The following is an 8884-nucleotide window of genomic DNA, read 5'->3' on the forward strand; positions in this document are numbered from 1 at the left end:
ATTTACAAGAAAAAGACAATTCGCTTTGTGGAGAGAATTACTTGAAAAATTAATTGCGTGTGTTGAACCTAAAAAATCCGTTATGTAATGGAAAATGTATTTAAACTTAATCCTTTCTTCATATAGTTTTCTTCCTTGATCTATTTCTTAAATTGTTTTGTCTATTAAGATTATTTATTAATCAGAACTTAACACTTCTGATTAATAAATAATCTTAATGTAGTGTCTATGCTTTTAATAATCTATACATATAATTTACTATCATTTTAATACTCTTTTTCGATGAATTAGATACTTCTTTTTATTTTTAGAAAAATTTGCTGTATACATTTATCAATTATGAATTAAAGTTTTTTTATTAGTATTGACTTGACACGAAAAGAAATGTCATCTATTCGTGGTCGAAAAATTCCTTGCCTTCTCAAACAACGTCTTTCGGCTCTTTCTAACTCTTCGATAGCGATAAGAATTGCGTATCCGTCAGCCATTTTTACTTTCGTGTAGCGATCTCACATGCTCGACTCAATGTGAGTAGCAACTCGCATGGTGAGATGGGAAAGCACGTGAGTTAGAACTCGAGACTACCAATTTGACGTCAGTGTGTGAGATGGTACCACGTGACACCTTCAACACGTTGGGAGTTGTAACACGAAAAACTCGAGACTAAGGCCCCTGGAGTTTAGGGTCTAACAGGTCTCGAATATTAATAGAATAGTAAAAACAAAATTTGTAGCGGCCAAGGCCATTGTTGGGAGTGACTGTTGTTTTGGACATTATTTTTGTATCCATTTTTGTTTAAAAATAAATGCTTGTCAGAATTCTGAAAAAATAGGGCTGTTTAGAAGTTGCTGTCCTTGGTGATTTGACTGAACTTATAATTTGGTACATTATCTGCACATAAGTTTTATTTTGGAATAAATTCAAATAAAATAAAAATTAAATTTCATTCACCTCATGCTATACTGTTAAGTAGTCCATATTTTTAACACTAAGACTAGTTACGGCTCATCTTTAGATTGAAAACATTATTGAACTGTAGAATATTGAAATCTAGAGTTCCAGAGTTTTTTGAAATAAGAATGGAAAAGAACATAAAAGTACATGTGAATGAAATCAGAAGAGAACCAGAAGAGTGCAGACACTTAACAATCAATCTTGTGAACCAGAAATCAGAAGAGAACAACTTAAGACCCTTATAAAATTTTCACTTTTTAGTTTTTTGGAATAAAAAAAAAAGTGAAAATTTTATTAAAATAATGCTGATATGATGTCAACCATCAGTTGACACAGCACAAAAAATTTTATACTGTCCTATTTAAACGGTATATATGCTGTTAGTAGACTACTAACCCTATGTTCCTCATGATACCTTACGTATATGCAATATCTCAGTAGGCCTAACCATTTTTGCTTAGAGTCACTATACTATTCCAGATTCCTTATGAATCACCTTGTATATAGAAATTATTTGGATCATAAATTTTTGAATGTATATGTCTGCTGTCAGTTGTGTGTGCACAAAAAGTAAAAGCACCTGTACAACTTTATATTAATAGAAATCAGGGCACTTCCACCCATGCATGCAACTTAAAGAGAACATTGGTCTTAACATGAAAAAATTTGTATTTACAAAATGCAATCTGGGAACACATAGCACAGAAAAAAATCTTAGTTTCACTTTATTATAACATTCTGATATATGATTGATCATTTGAAAAACTTAACATTTCATGCACGCATTATGAGGAAATATATAAAGCATTACATTTTTGCAAGTTACAGTTTATTATTATTATTATTATAAAATTAAGAAGTTCTAGTAATTATTTACTCAAATCAAAATTNAAATTAATTATTTATAATTATTAAATTTAATACAAGATGGCAGCATAACTGCCTACCTCTAGTCAAATTAATTAATTTCTAATATTTAATTATAGCCTCCATATAGCCCAAGAGTGTGTCATATCATTTGACATGTTTATCTCACACATTATTTCAAATTTTTTTTTGTTCTCTGCAAATCGAATTCACAATCCAGGTTGGTTCATTTCATGCTAGGAGAAAAGATAATGATGATTCATGCTCCTTAACAATGTATATTGTATAATTTTCTTTGAATAAACATTATACATAAAATATCTGAATTTTTTTTTTGGCAAGAAACACATTATTGTATTTTAAATTAATTTATATGGGAAAAATTGTTTAGCTTAATGAGTGTTTTGCATTATAAGTAAGATTCTGGAACAAATTATGCTCGTTAAGTGAGGTTCCACTGTATTTTAATTTTAAAAAATAAATCTGCTTCCACACTCAGATTCCTAGAACAGTTATATATTCTCATCTTTGAGAATAAGTTGTTAATAATAAACAAATATGATTTTTACACCTTAAGTATGATTTCTCCCACTTTTTCAATTGTATAAAAGCTAAATTCAGTCAATTTTAATTTACATTTAAATTTAGTTAGCTCACATCCCTTTCTTTTTTAAAGACATTTACATTTCTTCATATATACCTACACAAAATTTTTACACATTTACATGTTTATTTTATTTTACTTTATTTATTTTCCTAATCTGAATTCTTACATTTTAAATTTAAAACAATGATATTCTGTTTATTCTGTAAGATGATCATGACCAAATTTATGGTTGAAAATGTTTGATTAAATAACCTGTTCGGTAACTAGAATTTTAGCAGTTTATCATTTTTATTTTTCCTTCATATATTTTATGTATTAAAATAAATATATATATATTCAGGCCTAGTCTTAGCAAATATATGGCCTGATTACAATTATTAAAAAACAGACAGCAATTAAATTAAACTGTTAGAAAATTTACACTAAGCACAATACTCTATACTTGTAATTTTCTGTACTCTATACTTGTACTCTCACAATATTTTATACATGTACTCTATACTTGTAATTTTCATAAAATAGAATAATTTCCTCTTTAGAATGGAAATTTCTTCCCTTTACAAAAATGTAACAAAGTTAAACATAATTCCATGAAAATTCTTTTTCCCCTGGAAAAGTTGTTTTTATCAGATAATTTTACACTTTCATTAAAACTAGCAATACTTTCAATGTTATATAAAATGAGCAAACTTCAATGAGATCATTTATCATATTAGAGAGGTTGCAGCTGAAGTTTTCATCTCTAAAACGTCAGCATCGAATGTCGCCATCCTGTAAATCTAGAAGTTTGATGATGGCATTTGGAATGTCATTGGAATCATGCTTGATGTTCCAAATGCCATCGTCAAACTTCTAGGCTTACAAGATGGCAGCACTCAATGTTTGACGTTAATGTTTTAGAGATGAAAACTTCAGCCACTACTATAGTTGTGGCTGAAGTTTTCATCTCTAAAACATTAAAATTGGATTATAGAAATTTTCATTTAATTTGTTGACAATATTTATAATTACTATTTTCTAAAACATTAAAATTGGATTATAGAAATTTTCATTTAATTTGTTGACAATATTTATAATTACTATTTTGCTATTAAATCCAACAAACTTATAATTCATATGTGAATCATTCTTGATTTATTGTTTTTAGATTGAAATATACTGTCACAGTTGATATCAAAGCTTGAGAAGTATAAAAATATCGTCTGCTTTGGCGAAGAGATTATCAATACAGATATATAGTAAATGCAACAACAAATTTCTTATAACAGCACTCAAAATGCCAAATGAATGTGGCACATAGTTCTGTGAAAATAAAGTGTCAATGGCAATTACATTTACATATACATACACAAACAACAAACACAGGTTGTTTCTCCATATCAATAAACTGATGTCTTGAAATCTGAAACAATGTATGTGAAAATTTTACAGGAAATTACAAAAAGAGAAACAGATTATTTAGAAAAGGAATTATACTTCTACTGTTTACAGAATGATAGAAAGTAAAGGAGCTAGATAAAGCAGGAGTTTGTATGATCTCATTTGAGAGAAAATCATGGTGAAATATTTATATGAGGCAATAAAGAGAATGCTTAAAATTAAAATAGATTTGAAAAAAAAAAAAAAAGAACAATGCTAATCCAAGAAAAGCTGAAGATGTAAAGACACTAGAGTAAAGCTGAAGTTACAGAAGTGATAGGGGAAAGAAATCTGAAGTAAGCCAAAAATATTTGTCTTCTAAATAAAACAGCACTGGAAAAGTGTGGATGGTTTTTAATAGAGTGTTGAAAGAAAAATCTTAAAATGTGTAGAAATTTGATTTATGATAAAAGTTTGAAATAAGTTGTTACTAAGAAAGATTCAGAGATTTCTTAACAATGTTGATGTAACTTTTTAATAATAAAAAAGATGACTTACAGGAATAGAAATTATAAATCATTTTCAACCGTGTTTTTCGTCATTTTCATCTTATAGAACAGCACTGTTTTAAATTTGAGTGTGTCAGATGAAAAATAATGCACAATTGCACATAACACAAGAAGAAAATAACATACAAAACAGTGCATGCTGCCATCTGGTAGCTACATTCAGCACAAACATGCAAAGATTTTTATAAGGTAAAAAGGTTGTATATTTAAAAAAAGTAAAAGTTAAAAAAACTTTTAAACTTCTCAAAAAAAGCAATCACAAGAAAATATCTTTCTCAATATTTTACCGATTTCCAAGGAGATTTAATTAAGTTTAAACTTAATTTTTAACTTTTTTAAATATACAACCTTTTTACCTTATATAAATATACCAATTATGTTGTTTTAATTTTTTTACAAATGCCAAGATTTGTTGAATTTTGTTTACTTGTCCTTTGACAGTAGCCAATGCCATGGAATTGAGTATGCCTACTGTTAATGTGTTTAAAACAATGCAGTGATTAAATTTATAACAGCTGAAAAGTAAATCCTAGTGACATTCATTGTTGTTTATAAACTATTTATGGTGATAAAACTGTTGATTGAAGTGCTGTGAATAAGTGGGCAATGGAATTTCATGCATTGGGAGTTAGTAAAGTGAATATTGAGGATAAACCTTGCAGTAAACGACCAGTTTCTGTGACTGATGAAAAGCATCAAAAGCTAATAGATGAATTTATTCAGAATGACTGTCACATCACACAACAATGCATCGCCACTCAGCTAAGAATATCAAAAGAATAAGTAAGCCATGCCATGCCAAGCAATTTGTTACTATAAAACTTGTTTGCAGTGGATGCCATGCAAACTCACAGAAGAGAACAAATAACAATAAAAAGAATGTTGCAAACAATTTCTGAAATGTTATCATGAAGAAAGATGTGATGGAAGAAGAAAGTTGGGTGCATCATTAGGACACTCAACCAAATGATTGCCTTAATTAATTGGGCCATAAATTTGCTAAACACCAACCAAATGCTGAAATTCTATCAGGCTAGTTTAAGGCTAATTACTAAATTAATTACATAACCAATTTGGCTCTAGAGGTAAGCGTTAGGTGCCATCTCTTATTAACATTAATAAATTAATTAATTAAAATAATTTAGAACTGCTGGGATAAAAAAATCGGCCTGGAGTGGGACTCGAACCCACAACTCCTGCTTACCGTGCAGATGCGTTGCCAGTTATGCTATCCGAACCTTCAGTTTGATCTCCTCTTCCAGCGTATAGAAGCTAACATTATAACCATCGATGGTTATTAATCAGACGGAACCTGACTGAGCTTGAAGATGTGAACGGAAGGGTGCATGCTTCCAGGAAACCCTGGCTTGCGACCTGCAGACGAGGTATCGTAAAAATTTGAATTGGATCTTAACAAAACAAAGTCCGCACAAAAAAAAAAGCTTCAATGGCGGCACCATTGATTTGCTGGGACAGCATTACATCCCCAGACTTTCTACTTAACATCATGCAGCATGGCCCCATGTTTGCCCAGGGGCCCTCAAAATTGCATCCAGAGAATATAATGCCTGACATCGAAAGGCTCATCACCGGCTTGAGCAACACCCGCAAGGAGTACTACAGGTGGAAAGCCACCTTCACGATTTGTTCCGTCAACAGGACCTGTGGTGACAACTGGGGGCGCCTCATACAAAAAACCAGGAAATGGCTGGCGGACGAGCATGTCATAGTCCTCAAAGCAGATAAAAACAAATCTCTTGTTCTATTAAAGGAAGCCACCTACAGGTCTCTCATGCAATGGTATATCGATGACACGGACTGCGAACCCATCGATCCCAGTTACATAGATAAGCTACAGTCCAGTGTTTCTAGATTCACCTGCACTTCCTTTGCCATAAAATGGGGGTTGGGCAAGGCGGTCGTTGCCTCTCCTGACATCCCGAGGCTGTTCGCATTCGCCAAAACACACAAACAGACCCCTCCACTTAGGCCAGTCCTGGATAAAGCTAGGTCCCCAATGAGGCTGCTCGAAAAAGCCATTCACAGCATCACCGCTGAACGTTTGAAGGGTTATAAGTTTTCTACCACCAATTCCACTGCTTTTGTTCAGTTGTTATGGCGGGTAGATGTAGGTGACGACCCACATATCACAGTGTTGGATTTCTTAGGGACCTTCTACTTCGTGAGAATGATGCACTCCGGCACCACCAGCAGATATTGGAGCTGGCTCATCTAATGTGCTACACCTCGGTTTTCCAGTTCAACAATGCCGCTTACTTACAAAGACGAGGTGTGCCCATGGGCAGCCCGCTTTCGGGGGACCTGTGCGAGCTAGTGGTGAGACAGTTGGAGGAGAGAGTGTTGCCCAAATTCTTACCATACATCAGTCTATACCAAAGATACGTGGACGACATCTTTATACTTTGGAAAACCACACTGCATCTCGACGATTTTTTGTCGTGAATGAACAACAATGCTTATGGCCTCACCCTCAGCTTAGATCAGGTCAACAACTCAAGCGCACATTTTCTAGATGTTAACATACGTCTCAGGGATGGTAAGATAGAAATGAGCGTTTACCATAAACTCCCACTATTCATCCTCACGAACTCCTCCGACCCCTTTATCTACAAGATTGTGGCTTTCCGTGCCCTTATTCTGTGCATGAAGGCCAGACAGGCCTTCATGCACCACACAAACGATCGCGACACCCGGTTGGAGCTCAGACACATTGAAAAGATTGCCATTGAGCATGGCTACAGTAAAGGCATGGTGCGCAGTTTAGCCCGTGCCTACACCCACCGTCCCCCACGCCGCAGCGACAACCCCCTGCCGCCGCCAGATGGCAACCACCAACCTGATAAGAACATTAGATGCGCGGTCGTCAGGTTCAACCAACATTTAGACCCCCTATACAAGGAGATAGCTTGCCGTAACCACACAAAGATCGCGTACACGAGAACCGGCATGGTTTACGACCTGCTGCACAATGCCAAGGACGCGATGGATCTCAGCAGGACCCCAGGTGTATACTCCATTCCCATCAGGGACGACAGATTCCACAGGGACTTGATTTACGTTGGCTCCACCATCCGCTCAACACAAAAATGGATACGAGAACATCAAGCAGATATTAAAAATAACAGGCACACCACCGCCTTATTGACCTACATTACCGACCCTGAAATACAGGCATACCTACCTTACATCGGTAATTGGTTCCAGGAGAGGCAACGTAAGTTGAAAAATGACGTAAGTCAAATTTACTTGTCTCTGAATCTACTTGTCACTAGGTTAAACCATAAATTACCATTCCCAGTTCTGTATTTTATTTATTAATGCATTTTTAATAATATATGGTTAATAAGGATCTATTTTAACCTTACAAACAAATAAATTTTAGTTTTTAATATAATAAAGAAAAAAGTAATCTAAATTTAGGAATGCATGTACTGTAAATACAGTACAGTGATACCCCGAACTTACGCGATAGGTGGGACTGAGCGATAACCGCATAAGTCGAATTTGCGTAAGTAGGGGTATAATTTCGCAATTTGTGTAAAATCCAAGTCGGATGTAAGCAAGCTAATAAATGTTCTCGTTAATCTTATCTCGTCTTTTGATTCATTCGCGGTTACAAGAAGTCACCACATAGAGTCTCTCAAGAGTCTGTGGATATAACAAACACAGAAATAAATAACACAAAATAAATTGTAGCTATGTGTCAATTCCGCGTGACACATCCGAACATGTAAGCTGAACAATAGTGTGGGGGAGTGAGTAATCAAGAGCTGTGTGGCGCTCAAACAAAAGACAAATCGACGAGATTTGAAAATCACGTAAGTCGGGGTAGCGTAAGTCGAGGTATTACTGTACACACTTGTAAATGTATATATTTTAATATGATTTTATGTGCTTTAAACGCTTTTCTAGTGATATTACAACTTCAATATTTGTGGCGGACAGACAAAGTTGAATAAAATGACTTAAACTTGATTTTTATTTTTCCATATACTTTTTTGACAGATGACATAACTCGAAATGACGTAAGTTGAGGTATACCTATACCAGACTAATTGGACAAGTGTTCCGAACTGATCACATACGACACCCAAAGGCCTGGGAAATTCATAAAACTAACTGTCGGGGCACCTGCATCAACTTCAAAGATGGTGAAACGATCGCACAGGCGTGGAGGTATTTGTTCGAGGAATTCGAACAGGGACAGTCGGAGGGGTGAAACCTGACACGCATGATTATTTACATCTCTGGCGACATCATTACGACGGTCAGGAGGAAACATGGTCAGTCACCACCTGAAGCAGACCTCGGTGGAGATTGAAAGTGTTTATGGAGTTAGTTAAGGACATGAAAACCTTTTTGTACCACTTGTACAAAAAGGTTTTCATGGATTGTTATTACTCATAAATGTCTAAATTAAAAATTAATTATTTATGATCATNAACAATAAATAAAACAAAACTAAATAATGTGAAAAACTAAAACAAATCTTAAATTTTTATTAATA

This window comes from Centruroides sculpturatus, unplaced genomic scaffold (assembly GCF_000671375.1).
Source record: "Centruroides sculpturatus isolate CEXI.00-Female unplaced genomic scaffold, Cexi_2.0 scaffold1066, whole genome shotgun sequence".
Lineage (NCBI taxonomy): Eukaryota > Metazoa > Arthropoda > Arachnida > Scorpiones > Buthidae > Centruroides > Centruroides sculpturatus.